General features: G+C 42.3%; 85 non-coding genes across 85 annotated transcripts; all 85 read left to right on the top strand.

Moving 5' to 3' along the window:
- The first annotated feature begins 366 nt into the window (after positions 1 to 366).
- Trnad-guc lies at positions 367 to 438 on the top strand. The gene has a single exon. It is a non-coding gene; the product is annotated as a tRNA-Asp (tRNA).
- An 80-nt stretch (positions 439 to 518) lies between these two features.
- On the top strand, positions 519 to 590 carry Trnad-guc. Its single transcript has one exon. It is a non-coding gene; the product is annotated as a tRNA-Asp (tRNA).
- Positions 591 to 821: 231 nt separating this feature from the next.
- On the top strand, positions 822 to 893 carry Trnad-guc. The gene has a single exon. It is a non-coding gene; the product is annotated as a tRNA-Asp (tRNA).
- A 332-nt stretch (positions 894 to 1,225) lies between these two features.
- Trnad-guc lies at positions 1,226 to 1,297 on the top strand. The gene has a single exon. It is a non-coding gene; the product is annotated as a tRNA-Asp (tRNA).
- Positions 1,298 to 1,527: 230 nt separating this feature from the next.
- Positions 1,528 to 1,599, top strand: Trnad-guc. The gene has a single exon. It is a non-coding gene; the product is annotated as a tRNA-Asp (tRNA).
- Positions 1,600 to 1,678: 79 nt separating this feature from the next.
- Trnad-guc lies at positions 1,679 to 1,750 on the top strand. The gene has a single exon. It is a non-coding gene; the product is annotated as a tRNA-Asp (tRNA).
- A 79-nt stretch (positions 1,751 to 1,829) lies between these two features.
- Positions 1,830 to 1,901, top strand: Trnad-guc. The gene has a single exon. It is a non-coding gene; the product is annotated as a tRNA-Asp (tRNA).
- Positions 1,902 to 2,132: 231 nt separating this feature from the next.
- Trnad-guc lies at positions 2,133 to 2,204 on the top strand. Its single transcript has one exon. It is a non-coding gene; the product is annotated as a tRNA-Asp (tRNA).
- An 80-nt stretch (positions 2,205 to 2,284) lies between these two features.
- Trnad-guc lies at positions 2,285 to 2,356 on the top strand. The gene has a single exon. It is a non-coding gene; the product is annotated as a tRNA-Asp (tRNA).
- A 75-nt stretch (positions 2,357 to 2,431) lies between these two features.
- Trnad-guc lies at positions 2,432 to 2,503 on the top strand. The gene has a single exon. It is a non-coding gene; the product is annotated as a tRNA-Asp (tRNA).
- A 484-nt stretch (positions 2,504 to 2,987) lies between these two features.
- Positions 2,988 to 3,059, top strand: Trnad-guc. The gene has a single exon. It is a non-coding gene; the product is annotated as a tRNA-Asp (tRNA).
- A 79-nt stretch (positions 3,060 to 3,138) lies between these two features.
- Trnad-guc lies at positions 3,139 to 3,210 on the top strand. Its single transcript has one exon. It is a non-coding gene; the product is annotated as a tRNA-Asp (tRNA).
- A 79-nt stretch (positions 3,211 to 3,289) lies between these two features.
- On the top strand, positions 3,290 to 3,361 carry Trnad-guc. The gene has a single exon. It is a non-coding gene; the product is annotated as a tRNA-Asp (tRNA).
- Positions 3,362 to 3,694: 333 nt separating this feature from the next.
- Positions 3,695 to 3,766, top strand: Trnad-guc. The gene has a single exon. It is a non-coding gene; the product is annotated as a tRNA-Asp (tRNA).
- Positions 3,767 to 3,845: 79 nt separating this feature from the next.
- On the top strand, positions 3,846 to 3,917 carry Trnad-guc. Its single transcript has one exon. It is a non-coding gene; the product is annotated as a tRNA-Asp (tRNA).
- Positions 3,918 to 3,997: 80 nt separating this feature from the next.
- Positions 3,998 to 4,069, top strand: Trnad-guc. The gene has a single exon. It is a non-coding gene; the product is annotated as a tRNA-Asp (tRNA).
- Positions 4,070 to 4,149: 80 nt separating this feature from the next.
- Trnad-guc lies at positions 4,150 to 4,221 on the top strand. The gene has a single exon. It is a non-coding gene; the product is annotated as a tRNA-Asp (tRNA).
- Positions 4,222 to 4,300: 79 nt separating this feature from the next.
- On the top strand, positions 4,301 to 4,372 carry Trnad-guc. The gene has a single exon. It is a non-coding gene; the product is annotated as a tRNA-Asp (tRNA).
- Positions 4,373 to 4,603: 231 nt separating this feature from the next.
- Positions 4,604 to 4,675, top strand: Trnad-guc. The gene has a single exon. It is a non-coding gene; the product is annotated as a tRNA-Asp (tRNA).
- A 181-nt stretch (positions 4,676 to 4,856) lies between these two features.
- On the top strand, positions 4,857 to 4,928 carry Trnad-guc. The gene has a single exon. It is a non-coding gene; the product is annotated as a tRNA-Asp (tRNA).
- A 79-nt stretch (positions 4,929 to 5,007) lies between these two features.
- On the top strand, positions 5,008 to 5,079 carry Trnad-guc. The gene has a single exon. It is a non-coding gene; the product is annotated as a tRNA-Asp (tRNA).
- Positions 5,080 to 5,158: 79 nt separating this feature from the next.
- Positions 5,159 to 5,230, top strand: Trnad-guc. Its single transcript has one exon. It is a non-coding gene; the product is annotated as a tRNA-Asp (tRNA).
- A 333-nt stretch (positions 5,231 to 5,563) lies between these two features.
- Positions 5,564 to 5,635, top strand: Trnad-guc. Its single transcript has one exon. It is a non-coding gene; the product is annotated as a tRNA-Asp (tRNA).
- A 79-nt stretch (positions 5,636 to 5,714) lies between these two features.
- On the top strand, positions 5,715 to 5,786 carry Trnad-guc. The gene has a single exon. It is a non-coding gene; the product is annotated as a tRNA-Asp (tRNA).
- A 230-nt stretch (positions 5,787 to 6,016) lies between these two features.
- Trnad-guc lies at positions 6,017 to 6,088 on the top strand. Its single transcript has one exon. It is a non-coding gene; the product is annotated as a tRNA-Asp (tRNA).
- A 230-nt stretch (positions 6,089 to 6,318) lies between these two features.
- Trnad-guc lies at positions 6,319 to 6,390 on the top strand. Its single transcript has one exon. It is a non-coding gene; the product is annotated as a tRNA-Asp (tRNA).
- Positions 6,391 to 6,469: 79 nt separating this feature from the next.
- On the top strand, positions 6,470 to 6,541 carry Trnad-guc. The gene has a single exon. It is a non-coding gene; the product is annotated as a tRNA-Asp (tRNA).
- Positions 6,542 to 6,620: 79 nt separating this feature from the next.
- On the top strand, positions 6,621 to 6,692 carry Trnad-guc. Its single transcript has one exon. It is a non-coding gene; the product is annotated as a tRNA-Asp (tRNA).
- Positions 6,693 to 6,771: 79 nt separating this feature from the next.
- Positions 6,772 to 6,843, top strand: Trnad-guc. Its single transcript has one exon. It is a non-coding gene; the product is annotated as a tRNA-Asp (tRNA).
- A 79-nt stretch (positions 6,844 to 6,922) lies between these two features.
- Trnad-guc lies at positions 6,923 to 6,994 on the top strand. The gene has a single exon. It is a non-coding gene; the product is annotated as a tRNA-Asp (tRNA).
- Positions 6,995 to 7,327: 333 nt separating this feature from the next.
- On the top strand, positions 7,328 to 7,399 carry Trnad-guc. Its single transcript has one exon. It is a non-coding gene; the product is annotated as a tRNA-Asp (tRNA).
- A 79-nt stretch (positions 7,400 to 7,478) lies between these two features.
- On the top strand, positions 7,479 to 7,550 carry Trnad-guc. Its single transcript has one exon. It is a non-coding gene; the product is annotated as a tRNA-Asp (tRNA).
- Positions 7,551 to 7,883: 333 nt separating this feature from the next.
- Positions 7,884 to 7,955, top strand: Trnad-guc. Its single transcript has one exon. It is a non-coding gene; the product is annotated as a tRNA-Asp (tRNA).
- Positions 7,956 to 8,137: 182 nt separating this feature from the next.
- On the top strand, positions 8,138 to 8,209 carry Trnad-guc. The gene has a single exon. It is a non-coding gene; the product is annotated as a tRNA-Asp (tRNA).
- A 79-nt stretch (positions 8,210 to 8,288) lies between these two features.
- Positions 8,289 to 8,360, top strand: Trnad-guc. Its single transcript has one exon. It is a non-coding gene; the product is annotated as a tRNA-Asp (tRNA).
- Positions 8,361 to 8,439: 79 nt separating this feature from the next.
- Positions 8,440 to 8,511, top strand: Trnad-guc. The gene has a single exon. It is a non-coding gene; the product is annotated as a tRNA-Asp (tRNA).
- Positions 8,512 to 8,741: 230 nt separating this feature from the next.
- On the top strand, positions 8,742 to 8,813 carry Trnad-guc. Its single transcript has one exon. It is a non-coding gene; the product is annotated as a tRNA-Asp (tRNA).
- Positions 8,814 to 8,892: 79 nt separating this feature from the next.
- Trnad-guc lies at positions 8,893 to 8,964 on the top strand. The gene has a single exon. It is a non-coding gene; the product is annotated as a tRNA-Asp (tRNA).
- A 79-nt stretch (positions 8,965 to 9,043) lies between these two features.
- On the top strand, positions 9,044 to 9,115 carry Trnad-guc. The gene has a single exon. It is a non-coding gene; the product is annotated as a tRNA-Asp (tRNA).
- A 79-nt stretch (positions 9,116 to 9,194) lies between these two features.
- On the top strand, positions 9,195 to 9,266 carry Trnad-guc. Its single transcript has one exon. It is a non-coding gene; the product is annotated as a tRNA-Asp (tRNA).
- Positions 9,267 to 9,345: 79 nt separating this feature from the next.
- Positions 9,346 to 9,417, top strand: Trnad-guc. Its single transcript has one exon. It is a non-coding gene; the product is annotated as a tRNA-Asp (tRNA).
- A 79-nt stretch (positions 9,418 to 9,496) lies between these two features.
- Trnad-guc lies at positions 9,497 to 9,568 on the top strand. The gene has a single exon. It is a non-coding gene; the product is annotated as a tRNA-Asp (tRNA).
- A 79-nt stretch (positions 9,569 to 9,647) lies between these two features.
- Trnad-guc lies at positions 9,648 to 9,719 on the top strand. The gene has a single exon. It is a non-coding gene; the product is annotated as a tRNA-Asp (tRNA).
- Positions 9,720 to 9,798: 79 nt separating this feature from the next.
- Trnad-guc lies at positions 9,799 to 9,870 on the top strand. The gene has a single exon. It is a non-coding gene; the product is annotated as a tRNA-Asp (tRNA).
- Positions 9,871 to 9,949: 79 nt separating this feature from the next.
- Trnad-guc lies at positions 9,950 to 10,021 on the top strand. The gene has a single exon. It is a non-coding gene; the product is annotated as a tRNA-Asp (tRNA).
- Positions 10,022 to 10,354: 333 nt separating this feature from the next.
- Trnad-guc lies at positions 10,355 to 10,426 on the top strand. Its single transcript has one exon. It is a non-coding gene; the product is annotated as a tRNA-Asp (tRNA).
- Positions 10,427 to 10,505: 79 nt separating this feature from the next.
- Positions 10,506 to 10,577, top strand: Trnad-guc. The gene has a single exon. It is a non-coding gene; the product is annotated as a tRNA-Asp (tRNA).
- A 182-nt stretch (positions 10,578 to 10,759) lies between these two features.
- Positions 10,760 to 10,831, top strand: Trnad-guc. Its single transcript has one exon. It is a non-coding gene; the product is annotated as a tRNA-Asp (tRNA).
- A 79-nt stretch (positions 10,832 to 10,910) lies between these two features.
- Positions 10,911 to 10,982, top strand: Trnad-guc. The gene has a single exon. It is a non-coding gene; the product is annotated as a tRNA-Asp (tRNA).
- Positions 10,983 to 11,061: 79 nt separating this feature from the next.
- On the top strand, positions 11,062 to 11,133 carry Trnad-guc. Its single transcript has one exon. It is a non-coding gene; the product is annotated as a tRNA-Asp (tRNA).
- Positions 11,134 to 11,466: 333 nt separating this feature from the next.
- Trnad-guc lies at positions 11,467 to 11,538 on the top strand. The gene has a single exon. It is a non-coding gene; the product is annotated as a tRNA-Asp (tRNA).
- A 79-nt stretch (positions 11,539 to 11,617) lies between these two features.
- Trnad-guc lies at positions 11,618 to 11,689 on the top strand. The gene has a single exon. It is a non-coding gene; the product is annotated as a tRNA-Asp (tRNA).
- A 79-nt stretch (positions 11,690 to 11,768) lies between these two features.
- Trnad-guc lies at positions 11,769 to 11,840 on the top strand. The gene has a single exon. It is a non-coding gene; the product is annotated as a tRNA-Asp (tRNA).
- A 79-nt stretch (positions 11,841 to 11,919) lies between these two features.
- Positions 11,920 to 11,991, top strand: Trnad-guc. The gene has a single exon. It is a non-coding gene; the product is annotated as a tRNA-Asp (tRNA).
- A 79-nt stretch (positions 11,992 to 12,070) lies between these two features.
- Trnad-guc lies at positions 12,071 to 12,142 on the top strand. The gene has a single exon. It is a non-coding gene; the product is annotated as a tRNA-Asp (tRNA).
- A 79-nt stretch (positions 12,143 to 12,221) lies between these two features.
- Trnad-guc lies at positions 12,222 to 12,293 on the top strand. Its single transcript has one exon. It is a non-coding gene; the product is annotated as a tRNA-Asp (tRNA).
- Positions 12,294 to 12,623: 330 nt separating this feature from the next.
- Trnad-guc lies at positions 12,624 to 12,695 on the top strand. Its single transcript has one exon. It is a non-coding gene; the product is annotated as a tRNA-Asp (tRNA).
- Positions 12,696 to 12,775: 80 nt separating this feature from the next.
- On the top strand, positions 12,776 to 12,847 carry Trnad-guc. The gene has a single exon. It is a non-coding gene; the product is annotated as a tRNA-Asp (tRNA).
- Positions 12,848 to 12,926: 79 nt separating this feature from the next.
- On the top strand, positions 12,927 to 12,998 carry Trnad-guc. The gene has a single exon. It is a non-coding gene; the product is annotated as a tRNA-Asp (tRNA).
- Positions 12,999 to 13,077: 79 nt separating this feature from the next.
- On the top strand, positions 13,078 to 13,149 carry Trnad-guc. Its single transcript has one exon. It is a non-coding gene; the product is annotated as a tRNA-Asp (tRNA).
- Positions 13,150 to 13,228: 79 nt separating this feature from the next.
- Positions 13,229 to 13,300, top strand: Trnad-guc. Its single transcript has one exon. It is a non-coding gene; the product is annotated as a tRNA-Asp (tRNA).
- An 80-nt stretch (positions 13,301 to 13,380) lies between these two features.
- Trnad-guc lies at positions 13,381 to 13,452 on the top strand. Its single transcript has one exon. It is a non-coding gene; the product is annotated as a tRNA-Asp (tRNA).
- Positions 13,453 to 13,995: 543 nt separating this feature from the next.
- On the top strand, positions 13,996 to 14,067 carry Trnad-guc. The gene has a single exon. It is a non-coding gene; the product is annotated as a tRNA-Asp (tRNA).
- An 80-nt stretch (positions 14,068 to 14,147) lies between these two features.
- Positions 14,148 to 14,219, top strand: Trnad-guc. The gene has a single exon. It is a non-coding gene; the product is annotated as a tRNA-Asp (tRNA).
- Positions 14,220 to 14,449: 230 nt separating this feature from the next.
- On the top strand, positions 14,450 to 14,521 carry Trnad-guc. The gene has a single exon. It is a non-coding gene; the product is annotated as a tRNA-Asp (tRNA).
- A 79-nt stretch (positions 14,522 to 14,600) lies between these two features.
- Positions 14,601 to 14,672, top strand: Trnad-guc. The gene has a single exon. It is a non-coding gene; the product is annotated as a tRNA-Asp (tRNA).
- A 382-nt stretch (positions 14,673 to 15,054) lies between these two features.
- On the top strand, positions 15,055 to 15,126 carry Trnad-guc. The gene has a single exon. It is a non-coding gene; the product is annotated as a tRNA-Asp (tRNA).
- Positions 15,127 to 15,389: 263 nt separating this feature from the next.
- On the top strand, positions 15,390 to 15,461 carry Trnad-guc. The gene has a single exon. It is a non-coding gene; the product is annotated as a tRNA-Asp (tRNA).
- Positions 15,462 to 16,295: 834 nt separating this feature from the next.
- Positions 16,296 to 16,367, top strand: Trnad-guc. Its single transcript has one exon. It is a non-coding gene; the product is annotated as a tRNA-Asp (tRNA).
- A 79-nt stretch (positions 16,368 to 16,446) lies between these two features.
- On the top strand, positions 16,447 to 16,518 carry Trnad-guc. The gene has a single exon. It is a non-coding gene; the product is annotated as a tRNA-Asp (tRNA).
- A 79-nt stretch (positions 16,519 to 16,597) lies between these two features.
- Positions 16,598 to 16,669, top strand: Trnad-guc. The gene has a single exon. It is a non-coding gene; the product is annotated as a tRNA-Asp (tRNA).
- Positions 16,670 to 16,747: 78 nt separating this feature from the next.
- Positions 16,748 to 16,819, top strand: Trnae-cuc. Its single transcript has one exon. It is a non-coding gene; the product is annotated as a tRNA-Glu (tRNA).
- Positions 16,820 to 17,049: 230 nt separating this feature from the next.
- On the top strand, positions 17,050 to 17,121 carry Trnad-guc. Its single transcript has one exon. It is a non-coding gene; the product is annotated as a tRNA-Asp (tRNA).
- Positions 17,122 to 17,199: 78 nt separating this feature from the next.
- Trnad-guc lies at positions 17,200 to 17,271 on the top strand. The gene has a single exon. It is a non-coding gene; the product is annotated as a tRNA-Asp (tRNA).
- A 79-nt stretch (positions 17,272 to 17,350) lies between these two features.
- Trnad-guc lies at positions 17,351 to 17,422 on the top strand. The gene has a single exon. It is a non-coding gene; the product is annotated as a tRNA-Asp (tRNA).
- Positions 17,423 to 17,654: 232 nt separating this feature from the next.
- On the top strand, positions 17,655 to 17,726 carry Trnad-guc. The gene has a single exon. It is a non-coding gene; the product is annotated as a tRNA-Asp (tRNA).
- Positions 17,727 to 18,115: 389 nt separating this feature from the next.
- Positions 18,116 to 18,187, top strand: Trnad-guc. The gene has a single exon. It is a non-coding gene; the product is annotated as a tRNA-Asp (tRNA).
- Positions 18,188 to 18,267: 80 nt separating this feature from the next.
- Trnad-guc lies at positions 18,268 to 18,339 on the top strand. The gene has a single exon. It is a non-coding gene; the product is annotated as a tRNA-Asp (tRNA).
- Positions 18,340 to 18,419: 80 nt separating this feature from the next.
- Positions 18,420 to 18,491, top strand: Trnad-guc. Its single transcript has one exon. It is a non-coding gene; the product is annotated as a tRNA-Asp (tRNA).
- An 80-nt stretch (positions 18,492 to 18,571) lies between these two features.
- Positions 18,572 to 18,643, top strand: Trnad-guc. The gene has a single exon. It is a non-coding gene; the product is annotated as a tRNA-Asp (tRNA).
- Positions 18,644 to 18,723: 80 nt separating this feature from the next.
- Positions 18,724 to 18,795, top strand: Trnad-guc. The gene has a single exon. It is a non-coding gene; the product is annotated as a tRNA-Asp (tRNA).
- A 231-nt stretch (positions 18,796 to 19,026) lies between these two features.
- On the top strand, positions 19,027 to 19,098 carry Trnad-guc. The gene has a single exon. It is a non-coding gene; the product is annotated as a tRNA-Asp (tRNA).
- A 79-nt stretch (positions 19,099 to 19,177) lies between these two features.
- On the top strand, positions 19,178 to 19,249 carry Trnad-guc. Its single transcript has one exon. It is a non-coding gene; the product is annotated as a tRNA-Asp (tRNA).
- A 78-nt stretch (positions 19,250 to 19,327) lies between these two features.
- Positions 19,328 to 19,399, top strand: Trnae-cuc. Its single transcript has one exon. It is a non-coding gene; the product is annotated as a tRNA-Glu (tRNA).
- Positions 19,400 to 19,624: 225 nt separating this feature from the next.
- On the top strand, positions 19,625 to 19,696 carry Trnad-guc. The gene has a single exon. It is a non-coding gene; the product is annotated as a tRNA-Asp (tRNA).
- The last annotated feature ends 590 nt before the right edge of the window (positions 19,697 to 20,286 follow it).

Here is a 20,286-nt window from a genome sequence, read left to right as displayed (position 1 = left end):
TTTATTCAACAAACCTTCTAGTTGAAGTGTTCTGAGAATAAACTATGACTTTAATTGTCAGTCATCCTCGGTAGTATAGTGGTAAGTATCTCTGACTGTCACTCAGGAGACCGGGATTCGATTCCCCGCGGGGAGTGTATTTTTGCCTAGTTCATTCAACAAACCTTCTAGCTGAAGTGTTCTTAGAATAAACTATGACTTTAACCGTCAGTCATCCTCGGTAGTATAGGGATAAGTATCTCTGACTGTCACTCAGGAGACCGGGATTCGATTCCCCGCCGGGGAGTGTATTTTTTGCCTAGTTCATTCAACAAACCTTCTAGTTGAAGTGTTCTGAGAATAAACTATGACTTTAAATGTCAGTCATCCTCGGTAGTATAGTGGTAAGTATCTCTGACTGTCACTCAGGAGACCGGGGTTCGATTCCACGCCGGGGAGTGTATTTTTTGCCTAGTTCATTCAACAAACCTTCTAGTTGAAGTGTTCTGAGAATAAACTATGACTTTAAATGTCAGTCATCCTCGGTAGTATAGTGGTAAGTATCTCTGACTGTCACTCAGGAGACCGGGATTCGATTCCCCGCCGGGGAGTGTATTTTTGCCTAGTTCATTCAACAAACCTTCTAGCTGAAGTGTTCTTAGAATAAACTATGACTTTAACCGTCAGTCATCCTCGGTAGTATAGGGGTAAGTATCTCTGACTGTCACTCAGGAGACCGGGATTCGATTCCCCGCCGGGGAGTGTATTTTTTGCCTAGTTCATTCAACAAACCTTCTAGTTGAAGTGTTCTGAGAATAAACTATGACTTTAAACGTCAGTCATCCTCGGTAGTATAGTGGTAAGTATCTCTGACTGTCACTCAGGAGACCGGGGTTCGATTCCACGCCGGGGAGTGTATTTTTTTCTAAAGTATCCAACAAACCTTCAAGCTGAAGTATTCTAAGAAAAACCTAGGACTTTAAACGTCAGTCATCCTCGTAAGTAGTTTTTGCCTAGTAGTTTTTGCCTAGTTTATTCAACAAACCTTCTAGTTGAAGTGTTCTGAGAGTAAACTATGACTTTAACCGTCAGTCATCATCGGTAGTATAGTGGTAAGTATCTCTGACTGTCACTTAGGAGACCGGGGTTCGATTCCCCGCCGGGGAGTGTATTTTTGTCTAGTTTATTCAACAAACCTTCTAGTTGAAGTGTTCTGAGACTAAACTATGACTTTAATTGTCAGTCATCCTCGGTAGTATAGTGGTAAGTATCTCTGACTGTCACTCAGGAGACCGGGGTTCGATTCCCCGCCGGGGAGTGTATTTTTGTCTAGTTTATTTAACAAACCTTCTAGTTGAAGTGTTCTGAGAATAAACTATGACTTTAATTGTCAGTCATCCTCGGTAGTATAGGGGTAAGTATCTCTGACTGTCACTCAGGAGACCGGGATTCGATTCCCCGCCGGGGAGTGTATTTTTGCCTAGTTCATTCAACAAACCTTCTAGCTGAAGTGTTCTTAGAATAAACTATGACTTTAACCGTCAGTCATCCTCGGTAGTATAGGGGTAAGTATCTCTGACTGTCACTCAGGAGACCGGGGTTCGATTCCCCGCCGGGGAGTGTATTTTTGTCTAGTTTATTCAACAAACCTTCTAGTTGAAGTGTTCTGAGACTAAACTATGACTTTAATTGTCAGTCATCCTCGGTAGTATAGTGGTAAGTATCTTTGACTGTCACTCAGGAGACCGGGGTTCGATTCCCCGCCGGGGAGTGTATTTTTGTCTAGTTTATTCAACAAACCTTCTAGTTGAAGTGTTCTGAGAATAAACTATGACTTTAATTGTCAGTCATCCTCGGTAGTATAGTGGTAAGTATCTCTGACTGTCACTCAGGAGACCGGGATTCGATTCCCCGCCGGGGAGTGTATTTTTGCCTAGTTCATTCAACAAACCTTCTAGCTGAAGTGTTCTTAGAATAAACTATGACTTTAACCGTCAGTCATCCTCGGTAGTATAGGGGTAAGTATCTCTGACTGTCACTCAGGAGACCGGGATTCGATTCCCCGCCGGGGAGTGTATTTTTTGCCTAGTTCATTCAACAAACCTTCTAGTTGAAGTGTTCTGAGAATAAACTATGACTTTAAATGTCAGTCATCCTCGGTAGTATAGTGGTAAGTATCTCTGACTGTCACTCAGGAGACCGGGGTTCGATTCCACGCCGGGGAGTGTATTTTTTGCCTAGTTCATTCAACAAACCTTCTAGTTGAAGTGTTCTGAGAATAAACTATGACTTTAAATGTCAGTCATCCTCGGTAGTATAGTGGTAAGTATCTCTGACTGTCACTCAGGAGACCGGGGTTCGAATCCCCGCCGGGGAGTGTTTGTCTAGTTTATTCAACAAACCTTCTAGTTGAAGTGTTCTGAGAATAAACTATGACTTTAATTGTCAGTCATCCTCGGTAGTATAGTGGTAAGTATCTCTGACTGTCACTCAGGAGACCGGGATTCGATTCCCCGCCGGGGAGTGTATTTTTGCCTAGTTCATTCAACAAACCTTCTAGCTGAAGTGTTCTTAGAATAAACTATGACTTTAACCGTCAGTCATCCTCGGTAGTATAGGGGTAAGTATCTCTGACTGTCACTCAGGAGACCGGGATTCGATTCCCCGCCGGGGAGTGTATTTTTTGCCTAGTTCATTCAACAAACCTTCTAGTTGAAGTGTTCTGAGAATAAACTATGACTTTAAACGTCAGTCATCCTCGGTAGTATAGTGGTAAGTATCTCTGACTGTCACTTAGGAGACCGGGGTTCGATTCCACGCCGGGGAGTGTATTTTTTTCTAAAGTATCCAACAAACCTTCAAGCTGAAGTATTCTAAGAAAAACCTAGGACTTTAAACGTCAGTCATCCTCGTAAGTAGTTTTTGCCTAGTAGTTTTTGCCTAGTTTATTCAACAAACCTTCTAGTTGAAGTGTTCTGAGAGTAAACTATGACTTTAAATGTCAGTCATCCTCGGTAGTATAGTGGTAAGTATCTCTGACTGTCACTCAGGAGACCGGGATTCGATTCCCCGCCGGGGAGTGTATTTTTGCCTATTTCATTCAACAAACCTTCTAGCTGAAGTGTTCTTAGAATAAACTATGACTTTAAATGTCAGTCATCCTCGGTAGTATAGTGGTAAGTATCTCTGACTGTCACTCAGGAGACCGGGGTTCGATTCCCCGCCGGGGAGTGTATTTTTGCTAAGTTCATTCAACAAACCTTCTAGCTGAAGTGTTCTTAGAATAAAATTTGACTTTAACCGGCAGTCATCCTCGGTAGTATAGTGGTAAGTATCTCTGACTGTCACTCAGGAGACCGGGATTCGATTCCCCGCCGGGGAGTGTATTTTTTGCCTAGTTCATTCAACAAACCTTCCAGCTGAAGTGTTTTTAGAATAAACTATGACTTTAAACGTCAGTCATACTCGTAAGTAGTTTTTGCCTAGTAGTTTTTGCCTAGTTTATTCAACAAACCTTTTAGTTGAAGTGTTCTGAGAATAAACTATGACTTTAAATGTCAGGCATCCTCGGTAGTATAGTGGTAAGTATCTCTGACTGTCACTCAGGAGACCGGGGTTCGGTTCCCCGCCGGGGAGTGTATTTTTGTCTAGTTAATTCAACAAACCTTCTAGTTGAAGTGTTCTTAGAATAAACTTTGACTTTAAATGTCAGTCATCCTCGGTAGTATAGTGGTAAGTATCTCTGACTGTCACTCAGGAGACCGGGGTTCGATTCCCCGCCGGGGAGTGTATTTTTGCCTATTTCATTCAACAAACCTTCTAGCTGAAGTGTTCTTAGAATAAACTATGACTTTAAATGTCAGTCATCCTCGGTAGTATAGTGGTAAGTATCTCTGACTGTCACTCAGGAGACCGGGATTCGATTCCCCGCCGGGGAGTGTATTTTTTGCCTAGTTCATTCAACAAACCTTCTAGTTGAAGTGTTCTGAGAATAAACTATGACTTTAAATGTCAGTCATCCTCGGTAGTATAGTGGTAAGTATCTCTGACTGTCACTCAGGAGACCGGGGTTCGATTCCACGCCGGGGAGTGTATTTTTTGCCTAGTTCATTCAACAAACCTTCTAGTTGAAGTGTTCTGAGAATAAACTATGACTTTAAATGTCAGTCATCCTCGGTAGTATAGTGGTAAGTATCTCTGACTGTCACTCAGGAGACCGGGGTTCGATTCCCCGCCGGGGAGTGTATTTTTGTCTAGTTTATTCAACAAACCTTCTAGTTGAAGTGTTCTGAGAATAAACTATGACTTTAATTGTCAGTCATCCTCGGTAGTATAGTGGTAAGTATCTCTGACTGTCACTCAGGAGACCGGGATTCGATTCCCCGCCGGGGAGTGTATTTTTGCCTAGTTCATTCAACAAACCTTCTAGCTGAAGTGTTCTTAGAATAAACTATGACTTTAACCGTCAGTCATCCTCGGTAGTATAGGGGTAAGTATCTCTGACTGTCACTCAGGAGACCGGGATTCGATTCCCCGCCGGGGAGTGTATTTTTTGCCTAGTTCATTCAACAAACCTTCTAGTTGAAGTGTTCTGAGAATAAACTATGACTTTAAACGTCAGTCATCCTCGGTAGTATAGTGGTAAGTATCTCTGACTGTCACTCAGGAGACCGGGGTTCGATTCCACGCCGGGGAGTGTATTTTTTTCTAAAGTATCCAACAAACCTTCAAGCTGAAGTATTCTAAGAAAAACCTAGGACTTTAAACGTCAGTCATCCTCGTAAGTAGTTTTTGCCTAGTAGTTTTTGCCTAGTTTATTCAACAAACCTTCTAGTTGAAGTGTTCTGAGAGTAAACTATGACTTTAAATGTCAGTCATCCTCGGTAGTATAGTGGTAAGTATCTCTGACTGTCACTCAGGAGACCGGGATTCGATTCCCCGCCGGGGAGTGTATTTTTGCCTATTTCATTCAACAAACCTTCTAGCTGAAGTGTTCTTAGAATAAACTATGACTTTAAATGTCAGTCATCCTCGGTAGTATAGTGGTAAGTATCTCTGACTGTCACTCAGGAGACCGGGGTTCGATTCCCCGCCGGGGAGTGTATTTTTGCTAAGTTCATTCAACAAACCTTCTAGCTGAAGTGTTCTTAGAATAAAATTTGACTTTAACCGGCAGTCATCCTCGGTAGTATAGTGGTAAGTATCTCTGACTGTCACTCAGGAGACCGGGATTCGATTCCCCGCCGGGGAGTGTATTTTTTGCCTAGTTCATTCAACAAACCTTCTAGCTGAAGTGTTTTTAGAATAAACTATGACTTTAAACGTCAGTCATACTCGTAAGTAGTTTTTGCCTAGTAGTTTTTGCCTAGTTTATTCAACAAACCTTTTAGTTGAAGTGTTCTGAGAATAAACTATGACTTTAAATGTCAGGCATCCTCGGTAGTATAGTGGTAAGTATCTCTGACTGTCACTCAGGAGACCGGGGTTCGGTTCCCCGCCGGGGAGTGTATTTTTGTCTAGTTAATTCAACAAACCTTCTAGTTGAAGTGTTCTTAGAATAAACTTTGACTTTAAATGTCAGTCATCCTCGGTAGTATAGTGGTAAGTATCTCTGACTGTCACTCAGGAGACCGGGGTTCGATTCCCCGCCGGGGAGTGTATTTTTGCCTATTTCATTCAACAAACCTTCTAGCTGAAGTGTTCTTAGAATAAACTATGACTTTAAATGTCAGTCATCCTCGGTAGTATACTGGTAAGTATCTCTGACTGTCACTCAGGAGACCGGGGTTCGATTCCCCGCCGGGGAGTGTATTTTTGCTAAGTTCATTCAACAAACCTTCTAGCTGAAGTGTTCTTAGAATAAAATTTGACTTTAACCGGCAGTCATCCTCGGTAGTATAGTGGTAAGTATCTCTGACTGTCACTCAGGAGACCGGGGTTCGGTTCCTCGCCGGGGAGTGTATTTTTGCTAAGTTCATTCAACAAACCTTCTAGCACAAGTGTTCTTAGAATAAACTTTGACTTTAACCGTCCGTCATCCTCGGTAGTATAGTGGTAAGTATCTCTGACTGTCACTCAGGAGACCGGGGTTCGATTCCCCGCCGGGGAGTGTATTTTTGTCTAGTTTATTCAACAAACCTTCTAGTTGAAGTGTTCTGAGATCAAACTATGACTTTAATTGTCAGTCATCCTCGGTAGTATAGTGGTAAGTATCTCTGACTGTCACTCAGGAGACCGGGGTTCGGTTCCCCGCCGGGGAGTGTATTTTTGCTAAGTTCATTCAACAAACCTTCTAGCTGAAGTGTTCTTTGAATAAACTTTGACTTTAACCGTCAGTCATCCTCGGTAGTATAGTGGTAAGTATCTCTGACTGTCACTCAGGAGACCGGGGTTCGATTCCCCGCCGGGGAGTGTATTTTTGCCTAGTTCATTCAACAAACCTTCTAGCTGAAGTGTTTTTAGAATAAACTAAGACTTTAAACGTCAGTCATACTCGGTAGTATAGTGGTAAGTATCTCTGACTGTCACTCAGGAGACCGGGGTTCGATTCCCCGCCGGGGAGTGTATTTTTGTCTAGTTTATTCAACAAACCTTCTAGTTGAAGTGTTCTGAGATCAAACTATGACTTTAATTGTCAGTCATCCTCGGTAGTATAGTGGTAAGTATCTCTGACTGTCACTCACGAGACCGGGGTTCGATTCCCCGCCGGGGAGTGTATTTTTGCCTAGTTCATTCAACAAACCTTCTAGCTGAAGTGTTCTTAGAATAAACTATGACTTTAAATGTCAGTCATCCTCGGTAGTATAGTGGTAAGTATCTCTGACTGTCACTCAGGAGACCGGGGTTCGATTCCCCGCCGGGGAGTGTATTTTTGCTAAGTTCATTCAACAAACCTTCTAGCTGAAGTGATCTTAGAATAAAATTTGACTTTAACCGGCAGTCATCCTCGGTAGTATAGTGGTAAGTATTTCTGACTGTCACTCAGGAGACCGGGATTCGATTCCCCGCCGGGGAGTGTATTTTTTGCCTAGTTCATTCAACAAACCTTCCAGCTGAAGTGTTTTTAGAATAAACTATGACTTTAAACGTCAGTCATACTCGTAAGTAGTTTTTGCCTAGTAGTTTTTGCCTAGTTTATTCAACAAACCTTTTAGTTGAAGTGTTCTGAGAATAAACTATGACTTTAAATGTCACGCATCCTCGGTAGTATAGTGGTAAGTATCTCTGACTGTCACTCAGGAGACCGGGGTTCGGTTCCCCGCCGGGGAGTGTATTTTTGTCTAGTTAATTCAACAAACCTTCTAGTTGAAGTGTTCTTAGAATAAACTATGACTTTAATTGTCAGTCATCCTCGGTAGTATAGTGGTAAGTATCTCTGACTGTCACTCAGGAGACCGGGGTTCGATTCCCCGCCGGGGAGTGTATTTTTGCCTAGTTCATTCAACAAACCTTCTAGCTGAAGTGTTCTTAGAATAAACTATGACTTTAAATGTCAGTCATCCTCGGTAGTATAGTGGTAAGTATCTCTGACTGTCACTCAGGAGACCGGGGTTCGATTCCCCGCCGGGGAGTGTATTTTTGCTAAGTTCATTCAACAAACCTTCTAGCTGAAGTGTTCTTAGAATAAAATTTGACTTTAACCGGCAGTCATCCTCGGTAGTATAGTGGTAAGTTATTCTGACTGTCACTCAGGAGACCGGGATTCGATTCCCCGCCGGGGAGTGTGTTTTTAGCCTAGTTCATTCATCAAACCTTCTAGCTGAAGTGTTTTTAGAATAAACTATGACTTTAAACGTCAGTCATACTCGTTAGTAGTTTTTGCCTAGTAGTTTTTGCCTAGTTTATTCAACAAACCTTCTAGTTGAAGTGTTCTGAGAATAAACTATGACTTTAAATGTCCGGCATCCTCGGTAGTATAGTGGTAAGTATCTCTGACTGTCACTCAGGAGACCGGGGTTCGGTTCCCCGCCGGGGAGTGTATTTTTTGCCTAGTTCATTCAACAAACCTTCCAGCTGAAGTGTTTTTAGAATAAACTATGACTTTAAACGTCAGTCATACTCGTAAGTAGTTTTTGCCTAGTAGTTTTTGCCTAGTTTATTCAACAAACCTTTTAGTTGAAGTGTTCTGAGAATAAACTATGACTTTAAATGTCAGGCATCCTCGGTAGTATAGTGGTAAGTATCTCTGACTGTCACTCAGGAGACCGGGGTTCGGTTCCCCGCCGGGGAGTGTATTTTTGTCTAGTTAATTCAACAAACCTTCTAGTTGAAGTGTTCTTAGAATAAACTTTGACTTTAAATGTCAGTCATCCTCGGTAGTATAGTGGTAAGTATCTCTGACTGTCACTCAGGAGACCGGGGTTCGATTCCCCGCCGGGGAGTGTATTTTTGCCTATTTCATTCAACAAACCTTCTAGCTGAAGTGTTCTTAGAATAAACTATGACTTTAAATGTCAGTCATCCTCGGTAGTATAGTGGTAAGTATCTCTGACTGTCACTCAGGAGACCGGGGTTCGATTCCCCGCCGGGGAGTGTATTTTTGCTGAGTTCATTCAACAAACCTTCTAGCTGAAGTGTTCTTAGAATAAAATTTGACTTTAACCGGCAGTCATCCTCGGTTGTATAGTGGTAAGTATCTCTGACTGTCACTCAGGAGACCGGGGTTCGGTTCCTCGCCGGGGAGTGTATTTTTGCTAAGTTCATTCAACAAACCTTCTAGCTGAAGTGTTCTTAGAATAAACTTTGACTTTAACCGTCCGTCATCCTCGGTAGTATAGTGGTAAGTATCTCTGACTGTCACTCAGGAGACCGGGGTTCGATTCCCCGCCGGGGAGTGTATTTTTGTCTAGTTTATTCAACAAACCTTCTAGTTGAAGTGTTCTGAGATCAAACTATGACTTTAATTGTCAGTCATCCTCGGTAGTATAGTGGTAAGTATCTCTGACTGTCACTCAGGAGACCGGGGTTCGGTTCCCCGCCGGGGAGTGTATTTTTGCTAAGTTCATTCAACAAACCTTCTAGCTGAAGTGTTCTTAGAATAAACTTTGACTTTAACCGTCAGTCATCCTCGGTAGTATAGTGGTAAGTATCTCTGACTGTCACTCAGGAGACCGGGGTTCGATTCCCCGCCGGGGAGTGTATTTTTGCCTAGTTCATTCAACAAACCTTCTAGCTGAAGTGTTTTTAGAATAAACTAAGACTTTAAACGTCAGTCATACTCGGTAGTATAGTGGTAAGTATCTCTGACTGTCAATCAGGAGACCGGGGTTCGATTCCCCGCCGGGGAGTGTATTTTTGTCTAGTTTATTCAACAAACCTTCTAGTTGAAGTGTTCTGAGATCAAACTATGACTTTAATTGTCAGTCATCCTCGGTAGTATAGTGGTAAGTATCTCTGACTGTCACTCAGGAGACCGGGGTTCGATTCCCCGCCGGGGAGTGTATTTTTGCTAAGTTCATTCAACAAACCTTCTAGCTGAAGTGTTCTTAGAATAAAATTTGACTTTAACCGTCAGTCATCCTCGGTAGTATAGTGGTAAGTATCTCTGACTGTCACTCAGGAGACCGGGGTTCGATTCCCCGCCGGGGAGTGTATTTTTGCTAAGTTCATTCAACAAACCTTCTAGCTGAAGTGTTCTTAGAATAAAATTTGACTTTAAACGTCAGTCATACTCGGTAGTATAGTGGTAAGTATCTCTGACTGTCACTCAGGAGACCGGGGTTCGATTCCCCGCCGGGGAGTGTATTTTTGTCTAGTTTATTCAACAAACCTTCTAGTTGAAGTGTTCTGAGAATAAACTATGACTTTAATTGTCAGTCATCCTCGGTAGTATAGTGGTAAGTATCTCTGACTGTCACTCAGGAGACCGGGGTTCGATTCCCCGCCGGGGAGTGTATTTTTGCCTAGTTCATTCAACAAACCTTCTAGCTGAAGTGTTCTTAGAATAAACTATGACTTTAAATGTCAGTCATCCTCGGTAGTATAGTGGTAAGTATCTCTGACTGTCACTCAGGAGACCGGGGTTCCATTCCCCGCCGGGGAGTGTATTTTTGCTGAGTTCATTCAACAAACCTTCTAGCTGAAGTGTTCTTAGAATAAAATTTGACTTTAACCGGCAGTCATCCTCGGTAGTATAGTGGTAAGTTATTCTGACTGTCACTCAGGAGACCGGGATTCGATTCCCCGCCGGGGAGTGTATTTTTTGCCTAGTTCATTCAACAAACCTTCTAGCTGAAGTGTTTTTAGAATAAACTATGACTTTAAACGTCAGTCATACTCGTAAGTAGTTTTTGCCTAGTAGTTTTTGCCTAGTTTATTCAACAAACCTTTTAGTTGAAGTGTTCTGAGAATAAACTATGACTTTAAATGTCAGGCATCCTCGGTAGTATAGTGGTAAGCATCTCTGACTGTCACTCAGGAGACCGGGGTTCGATTCCCCGCCGGGGAGTGTATTTTTGCTAAGTTCATTCAACAAACCTTCTAGCTGAAGTGTTCTTAGAATAAAATTTGACTTTAACCGGCAGTCGTCCTCGGTAGTATAGTGGTAAGTATCTCTGACTGTCACTCAGGAGACCGGGATTCGATTCCCCGCCGGGGAGTGTATTTTTTGCCTAGTTCATTCAACAAACCTTCCAGCTGAAGTGTTTTTAGAATAAACTATGACTTTAAACGTCAGTCATACTCGTAAGTAGTTTTTGCCTAGTAGTTTTTGCCTAGTTTATTCAACAAACCTTCTAGTTGAAGTGTTCTGAGAATAAACTATGACTTTAAATGTCAGGCATCCTCGGTAGTATAGTGGTAAGTATCTCTGACTGTCACTCAGGAGACCGGGGTTCGGTTCCCCGCCGGGGAGTGTATTTTTGCTAAGTTCATTCAACAAACCTTCTAGCTGAAGTGTTCTTAGAATAAACTATGACTTTAACCGTCAGTCATCCTCGGTAGTATAGTGGTAAGTATCTCTGACTGTCACTCAGGAGACCGGGGTTCGATTCCCCGCCGGGGAGTGTATTTTTGCCTAGTTCATTCAACAAACCTTCTAGCTGAAGTGTTCTTAGAATAAACTATGACTTTAAATGTCAGTCATCCTCGGTAGTATAGTGGTAAGTATCTCTGACTGTCACTCAGGAGACCGGGGTTCGATTCCCCGCCGGGGAGTGTATTTTTGCCTAGTTCATTCAACAAACCTTCTAGCTGAAGTGTTCTTAGAATAACATTTGACTTTAACCGGCAGTCATCCTCGGTAGTATAGTGGTAAGTATATCTGACTGTCACTCAGGAGACCGGGATTCGATTCCCCACCGGGGAGTGTATTTTTTGCCTAGTTCATTCAACAAACCTTCCAGCTGAAGTGTTTTTAGAATAAACTATGACTTTAAACGTCAGTCATACTCGTAAGTAGTTTTTGCCTAGTAGTTTTTGGCTAGTTTATTCAACAAACCTTTTAGTTGAAGTGTTCTGAGAATAAACTATGACTTTAAATGTCAGTCATCCTCGGTAGTATAGTGGTAAGTATCTCTGACTGTCACTCAGGAGACCGGGGTTCGGTTCCCCGCCGGGGAGTGTATTTTTGCTAAGTTCATTCAACAAACCTTCTAGCTGAAGTGTTCTTAGAATAAACTATGACTTTAAATGTCAGTCATCCTCGGTAGTATAGTGGTAAGTATCTCTGACTGTCACTCAGGAGACCGGGGTTCGATTCCCCGCCGGGGAGTGTATTTTTGCTAAGTTCATTCAACAAACCTTCTTACTGAAGTGTTCTTAGAATAAACTTTGACTTAAACCGTCAGTCATCCTCGGTAGTATAGTGGTAAGTATCTCTGACTGTCACTCAGGAGACCGGGGTTCGATTCCCCGCCGGGGAGTGTAGTTTTGCCTAGTTCCTTCAACAAACCTTCTAGCTGAAGTGGTCTTAGAATAAACTATGACTTTAAATGTCAGTCATCCTCGGTAGTATAGTGGTAAGTATCTCTGACTGTCACTCAGGAGACCGGGGTTCGATTCCCCGCCGGGGAGTGTATTTTTGTCTAGTTTATTCAACAAACCTTCTAGTTGAAGTGTTCTTAGAATAAACTTTGAATTTAAATGTCAGTCATCCTCGGTAGTATAGTGGTAAGTATCTCTGACTGTCACTCAGGAGACCGGGGTTCGATTCCCCGCCGGGGAGTGTATTTTTGCCTATTTCATTCAACAAACCTTCTAGCTGAAGTGTTCTTAGAATAAACTATGACTTTAAATGTCAGTCATCCTCGGTAGTATAGTGGTAAGTATCTCTGACTGTCACTCAGGAGACCGGGGTTCGATTCCCCGCCGGGGAGTGTATTTTTGCTAACTTCATTCAACAAACCTTCTAGCTGAAGTGTTCTTAGAATAAAATTTGACTTCCGTCAGTCATCTGCGGTAGTATAGTGGTAAGTATCTCTGACTGTCACTCAGGAGACCGGGATTCGATTCCCCGCCGGGGAGTGTATTTTTTGCCTAGTTCATTCAACAAACCTTCTAGCTGAAGTGTTTTTAGAATAAACTATGACTTTAAACGTCAGTCATACTCGTAAGTAGTTTTTGCCTAGTAGTTTTTGCCTAGTTTATTCAACGAACCTTCTAGTTGAAGTGTTCTGAGAATAAACTATGACTTTAAATGTCAGTCATCCTCGGTAGTATAGTGGTAAGTATCTCTGACTGTCACTCAGGAGACCGGGGTTCGATTCCCCGCCGGGGAGTGTATTTTTTGCCTAGTTCATTCAACAAACCATCTAGCTGAAGTGTTCTTAGAATAAACTAAGACTTTAAATGTCAGTCATCCTCGGTAGGATAGTGGTAAGTATCTCTGACTGTCACTCAGGAGACCGGGGTTCGATTCCCCGCCGGGGAGTGTATTTTTGCTAAGTTCATTCAACAAACCTTCTAGCTGAAGTGTTCTTAGAATAAACTTTGACTTTAACCGTCAGTCATCCTCGGTAGTATAGTGGTAAGTATCTCTGACTGTCACTCAGGAGACCGGGGTTCGATTCCCCGCCGGGGAGTGTATTTTTGTCTAGTTTATTCAACAAACCTTCTAGTTGAAGTGTTCTTAGAATAAACTTTGAATTTAACCGTCAGTCATCCTCGGTAGTATAGTGGTAAGTATCTCTGACTGTCACTCAGGAGACCGGGGTTCGATTCCCCGCCGGGGAGTGTATTTTTGCCTTTTTCATTCAACAAACCTTCTAGCTGAAGTGTTCTAAGAATAAACTATGACTTTAAATGTCAGTCATCCTCGGTAGTATAGTGGTAAGTATCTCTGACTGTCACTCAGGAGACCGGGGTTCGATTCCCCGCTGGGAAGTGTATTTTTTGTATCGTTTATTCAACAAACCATCTAGCTGAAGTGTTTTTAGAATAAACTTTGACTTTAAATGTCAGTCATCCTCGGTAGTAAAGTGGTTAGTATCTCTGACTGTCACTCAGGATACCGGGGTTCGATTCCCCGCCGGGGAGTGTATTTTTTGCCTCGTTTATTCAACAAACCTTCTAGCTGAAGTGTTTTTAGAATAAACTTTGACTTTAAATGTCAGTCATCCTCGGTAGTATAGTGGTAAGTATCTCTGACTGTCACTCAGGAGACCTGGTTTCGATTCCCCGCCGGGGAGTGTATTTTTTGCCTCGTTTATTCAACAAACCTTCTAGCTGAAGTGTTTTTAGAATAAACTTTGACTTTAAATGTCAGTCATCCTCGGTAGTATAGTGGTAAGTATCTCTGACTGTCACTCAGGAGACCTGGTTTCGATTCCCCGCCGGGGAGTGTATTTTTTGCCTCGTTTATTCAACAAACCATCTAGCTGAAGTGTTTTTTTTAATAAACTTTGAATTTAAACGTCAGTCATCCTCGGTAGTATACATGTAGTGGTAAGTATCTCTGACTGTCACTCAGGAGACCGGGGTTCGATTCCCCGCCGGGGAGTGTATTTTTTGCCTAGTTCATTCAACAAACCTTCTAGCTGAAGTGTTCTTAGAATAAACTTTGACTATAAATGTCAGTCATCCTCGGTAGTAAAGTGGTAAGTATCTCTGACTGTCACTCAGGAGACCGGGGTTCGATTCCCCGTCGGGGAGTGTATTTTTTGCCTCGTTTATTCAACAAACCATTAAGCTGAAGTGTTTTTACAATAAACTTTGAATTTAAACGTCAGGCATCCTCGGTAGTATAGTGGTAAGTATCTCTGACTGTCACTCAGGAGACCGGGGTTCGATTCCCCGCCGGGAAGTGTATTTTTTGCCTCGTTTATTCAACAAACCAACTAGCTGAAGTGTTTTTAGAATAAACTTTGACTTTAAATGTCAGTCATCCTCGGTAGTAAATTGGTAAGTATCTCTGACTGTCACTCAGGAGACCGGGGTTCGATTCCCCGCCGGGGAGTGTATTTTTGCAGAGTTTATTCAACAAACCTTCTACTAAAGTGTTCTGAGAATAAACTATGACTTTAATTGTCAGTCATCCTCGGTAGTATAGTGGTAAGTATCTCTGACTGTCACTTAGGAGACCGGGGTTCGATTCCCCGCCGGGGAGTGTATTTTTGTCTCGTTTGTTCAACAAACCTTCTAGTTGAAGTGTTCTGAGAATAAACCATGACTTTAGTTGTCAGTCATCCTCGGCAGTATAGTGGTAAGTATCTCTGACTGTCACTCAGGAGACCGGGGTTCGATTCCCCGCCGGGGAGTGTTTTTTTTTCCTAAATTATCCAACAAACCTTCTAGCTGAAGTATTCTAAGTAAAACCTAGGACTTTAAACGTCAGTCATCCTCGGTAGTATAGTAGTAAGTATCTCTGACTGTCACTTAGGATACCGGGGTTCGATTCCCCGCCGGGGAGTGTATTTTTTGCCTCGTTTATTCAACAAACCATCTAGCTGAAGTGTTTTTAGAATAAACTTTGACTTTAAATGGCAGTCATCCTCGGTAGTAAAGTGGTAAGTATCTCTGACTGTCACTCAGGAGACCGGGGTTCGATTCCCCGCCGGTGAGTGTATTTTTGCAGAGTTTATTCAACAAACCTTCTACTAAAGTGTTTTTAGAATAAACTATGACTTTAAATGTCAGTCATCCTCGGTAGTATAGTGGTAAGTATCTCTGACTGTCACTCAGGAAACCGGGGTTCGATTCCCCGCCGGGGAGTGTATTTTTTTTCTAAATTATCCAATAAACCTTCTAGCAGAAGTATTCTAAGAAAAACCTAGAACCATCTAGCTGAAGTGTTTTTAGAATAAACTTTGACTTTAAATGTCAGTCATCCTCGGTAGTAAAGTGGTAAGTATCTGACTGTCACTCAGGAGACCGGGGTTCGATTCCCCGCCGGGGAGTGTATTTTTGCAGAGTTTATTCAACAAACATTCTACTAAAGTGTTTTTAGAATAAACTATGACTTTAAATGTCAGTCATCCTCGGTAGTATAGTGGTAAGTATCTCTGACTGTCACTCAGGAGACCGGGGTTCGATTCCCCGCCGGGGAGTGTATTTTTTGCCTAGTTCTTTCAACAAACCTTCTAGCTGAAGTGTTCTTAGAATAAACTTTGACTTTAAATGTCAGTCATCCTCGGTAGTAAAGTGGTAAGTATCTCTGACTGTCACTAAGGAGACCGGGGTCCGATTCCCCGCCGGAGAGTGTATTTTTGCAGAGTTTATTCAACAAACATTCTACTAAAGTGTTTTTAGAATAAACTATGACTTTAAATGTCAGTCATCCTCGGTAGTATAGTGGTAAGTTTCTCTGACTGTCACTAAGGAGACCGGGGTTCGATTCCCCGCCGGGAGTGTATTTTTTTTCTAAATTATCCAACAAACCTTCTAGCAGAAGCATTCTACGAAAAACCTAGGACTTTAAACGTCAGTAATCCTCGGTAGTATAGTGATAAGTATCTCTGACTGTCACTCAGGAGACCTGGGTTCGATTCCCCGCCGGGGAGTGTATTTTTTGCCTAGTTTATTCAACAAACCTTCTAGTTGATGTGTTCTGAGAGTAAACTGTGACTTTAAATGTCAGTCATCCTCGGTAGTAAAGTGGTAAGTATCTCGGACTGTCACTCAGGAGACCGGGGTTCGATTCCCCGCCGGGGAGTGTTTTTTTTCTAAATTATCCAAAAAACCTTCTAGCAGAAGTATTCTTAGAAAAACCTAGGACTTTAAACGTCAGTAATCCTCGGTAGTATAGTGATAAGTATCTCTGACTGTCACTCAGGAGACCTGGGTTCGATTCCCCGCCGGGGAGTGTATTTTTTGCCTAGTTTATTAAACAAACCTTCTAGTTGATGTGTTTGAGAGTAAACTAGGATTTTAAACGTCAGTCATCCTCGTTAGTATAGTGGTAAGTATCTCTGACTGTCACTCAGGAGACCGGGGTTCGATTCCCCGCCGGGGAGTGTATTTTTGCAGAGTTCATTCAACAAACCTTCTAGTTGAAGTGTTTTTAGAACAAACTATGTCTTTAAATGTCAGTCATCCTCGGTAGTATTGTGGTAAGTATCTCTGACTGTCACTCAGGAGACCGGGGTTCGATTCCCCGCCGGGGAGTGTATTTTTGCAGAGTTTATTCAACAAACCTTCTAGTTGAAGTGTTTTTAGAATAAACTATGACTTTAAATGTCAATCATCCTCGGTAGTATAGTGGTAAGTATCTCTGACTGTCACTCAGGAGACCGTGGTTCGATTCCCCGCCGGGGAGTGTATTTTTGCAGAGTTCATTCAACAAACCTTCTACTAAAGTTTTTTTAGAATAAACTATGACTTTAAATGTCAGTCATCCTCGGTAGTATAGTGGTAAGTATGTCTGACTCTCACTCAGTAGACCGGGGTTCGATTCCCCGCCGGGGAGTGTATTTTTTGCCTAGTTCATCCAACAAACCTTCTAGCTGAAGTGTTCTTAGAATAAACTATGACTTTAATTGTCAGTCATCCTCGGTAGTATAGTGGTAAGTATCTCTGACTGTCACTCAGGAGACCGGGGTTCGATTCCCGCCGGGGAGTGTATTTTTTCCTAGTTCATTCAACAAACCTTCTAGCTGAAGAGTTTTTAGAATAAACTATGACTTTAACCGTCAGTCATCCTCGGTAGTATAGTGGTAAGTATCTCTGACTGTCACTCAGGAGACCGGGGTTCGATTCCCCGCCGGGGAGTGTATTTTTGCCTAGTTTCATTCAACAAACCTTAGCTGAAGTGTTCTTAGAATAAACTATGACTTTAAATGTCAGTCATCCTCGGTAGTATAGTGGTAAGTATCTCTGACTGTCACTCAGGAAACCGGGGTTCGATTCCCCGCCGGGGAGTGTATTTTTGTCTAGTTCATTCAACAAACCTTCTAGTTGAAGTGTTCTTAGAATAAACTTTGAATTTAAATGTCAGTCATCCTCGGTAGTATAGTGGTAAGTATCTCTAACTGTCACTCAGGAGACCGGGGTTCGATTCCCCGCCGGGGAGTGTATTTTGGCCTATTTCATTCAACAAACCTTCTAGCTGAAGTGTTCTTAGAACAAACTATGACTTTAAATGTCAGTCATCCTCGGTAGTATAGTGGTAAGTATCTCTGACTGTCACTAGGAGACCGGGGTCGATTCCCCGCTGGGGAAGTGTATTTTTTTTGTATCGTTTATTCAACAAACCATCTAGCTGAAGTGTTTTTAGAATAAACTTTGACTTTAAATGTCAGTCATCCTCGGTAGTAAAGTGGTTAGTATCTCTGACTGTCACTCAGGATACCGGGGTTCGATTCCCCGCCGGGGAGTGTATTTTTTGCCTCGTTTATTCAACAAACCTTCTAACTGAAGTGTTTTTAGAATAAACTTTGACTTTAAATGTCAGTCATCCTCGGTAGTATAGTGGTAAGTATCTCTGACTGTCACTCAGGAGACCTGGTTTCGATTCCCCGCCGGGGAGTGTATTTTTTGCCTCGTTTATTCAACAAACCATCAAGCTGAAGTGTTTTTTTTAATAAACTTTGAATTTAAACGTCAGTCATCCTCGGTAGTATACATGTAGTGGTAAGTATCTCTGACTGTCACTCAGGAGACCGGGGTTCCATTCCCCGCCGCGGAGTGTATATTTTGCCTAGTTCTTTCAACAAACCTTCTAGCTGAAGTGTTCTTAGAATAAACTGACTTTAAACGTCAGTCATCCTCGGTAGTATAGTGGTAAGTATCTCTGACTGTCACTCAGGAGACAGGGGTTCGATTCCCCGCCGGGGAGTGTATTTTTTGCCTAGTTCATTCAACAAACCTTCTAGCTGAAGTGTTCTTAGAATAAACTTTGACTATAAATGTCAGTCATCCTCGGTAGTAAAGTGGTAAGTATCTCTGACTGTCACTCAGGAGACCGGGGTTCGATTCCCCGTCGGGGAGTGTATTTTTTGCCTCGTTTATTCAACAAACCTTCTAGTTGAAGTGTTTTTACAATAAACTTTGAATTTAAACGTCAGGCATCCTCGGTAGTATAGTGGTAAGTATCTCTGACTGTCACTCAGGAGACCGGGGTTCGATTCCCCGCCGGGGAGTGTATTTTTTGCCTAGTTCATTCAACAAACCTTCTAGCTGAAGTGTTCTTAGAATAAACTTTGACTTTAAATGTCAGTCATCCTCGGTAGTAAAGTGGTAAGTATCTCTGACTGTCACTCAGGAGACCGGGGTTCGATTCCCCGCCGGGGAGTGTATTTTTTGCCTAGTTCATTCAACAAACCTTCTAGCTGAAGTGTTCTTAGAATAAACTATGACTTTAAATGTCAGTCATCCTCGGTAGTATAGTGGTAAGTATCTCTGACTGTCACTCAGGAGACCGGGGTTCGATTCCCTGCCGGGGAGTGTATTTTTGTCTAGTTCATTCAACAAACCTTCTAGTTGAAGTGTTCTTAGAATAAACTTTGAATTTAAATGTCAGTCATCCTCGGTAGTATAGTGGTAAGTATATCTGACTGTCACTCAGGAGACCGGGATTCGATTCCCCACCGGGGAGTGTATTTTTTGCCTAGTTCATTCAACAAACCTTCTAGTTGAAGTGTTTTTAGAACAAACTATGTCTTTAAATGTCAGTCATCCTCGGTAGTATTGTGGTAAGTATCTCTGACTGTCACTCAGGAGACCGGGGTTCGATTCCCCGCCGGGGAGTGTATTTTTGCAGAGTTTATTCAACAAACCTTCTAGTTGAAGTGTTTTTAGAATAAACTATGACTTTAAATGTCAATCATCCTCGGTAGTATAGTGGTAAGTATCTCTGACTGTCACTCAGGAGACCGTGGTTCGATTCCCCGCCGGGGAGTGTATTTTTGCAGAGTTCATTCAACAAACCTTCTACTAAAGTTTTTTTAGAATAAACTATGACTTTAAATGTCAGTCATCCTCGGTAGTATAGTGGTAAGTATGTCTGACTCTCACTCAGTAGACCGGGGTTCGATTCCCCGCCGGGGAGTGTATTTTTTGCCTAGTTCATCCAACAAACCTTCTAGCTGAAGTGTTCTTAGAATAAACTATGACTTTAATTGTCAGTCATCCTCGGTAGTATAGTGGTAAGTATCTCTGACTGTCACTCAGGAGACCGGGGTTCGACCGGGGAGTGTATTTTTTGCCTAGTTCATTCAACAAACCTTCTAGCTGAAGTGTTCTGAGAATAAACTATGACTTTAATTGTCAGTCATCCTCGGAAGTATAGTGGTAAGTATCTCTGACTGTCACTCAGGAGACCGGGGTTCGATTCCCCGCCGGGGAGTGTATTTTTGCAGAGTTTATTCAACAAACCTTCTACTAAAGTGTTTTTAGAATAAACTATGACTTTAAATGTCAGTCATCCTCGGAAGTATAGTGGTAAGTATCTCTGACTGTCACTCAGGAGACCGGGGTCCGATTACCCGCCGGGGAGTGTATTTTGGGCTTAATAGTTTATTTAACAAACCAGTAGGCTGAAGTGGTCTAAAAAATAAACTATGACTTTAAATGTCAGTCATCCTCGGTAGGATAGTGGTAAGTATCTCTAACTGTCACTTAGGATACCGGGGTTCGATTCCCCGCCTGGGAGTGTATTTTTTGCCTATTGTTGTCAAAGCTTAGTGGTCTTAAAATTTGTTGAACCTTTTTGTGAGTAAAACAAACATCGTAAAAAGCCCCTTACACAGGTGCATCTTTTGTCTAATTGCCAATCACACGCCTGCTTTATTATGCTTGGCGTCTTTGTTGGCAGACGGTCGATTGTTCTTGTTTCCCAACATTGAAAGTGATGAAAAGCCACTTTAATATTAGAATAGGCTACTACTAGACAATACTACGGTAGGCCAACCTTGGTCGGCAGTTTCAAGTAGTTTG

This window comes from Asterias rubens, chromosome 15 (assembly GCF_902459465.1).
Source record: "Asterias rubens chromosome 15, eAstRub1.3, whole genome shotgun sequence".
Classification (NCBI taxonomy): domain Eukaryota; kingdom Metazoa; phylum Echinodermata; class Asteroidea; order Forcipulatida; family Asteriidae; genus Asterias; species Asterias rubens.
This window is presented reverse-complemented; position numbering and strand designations above follow the sequence as displayed.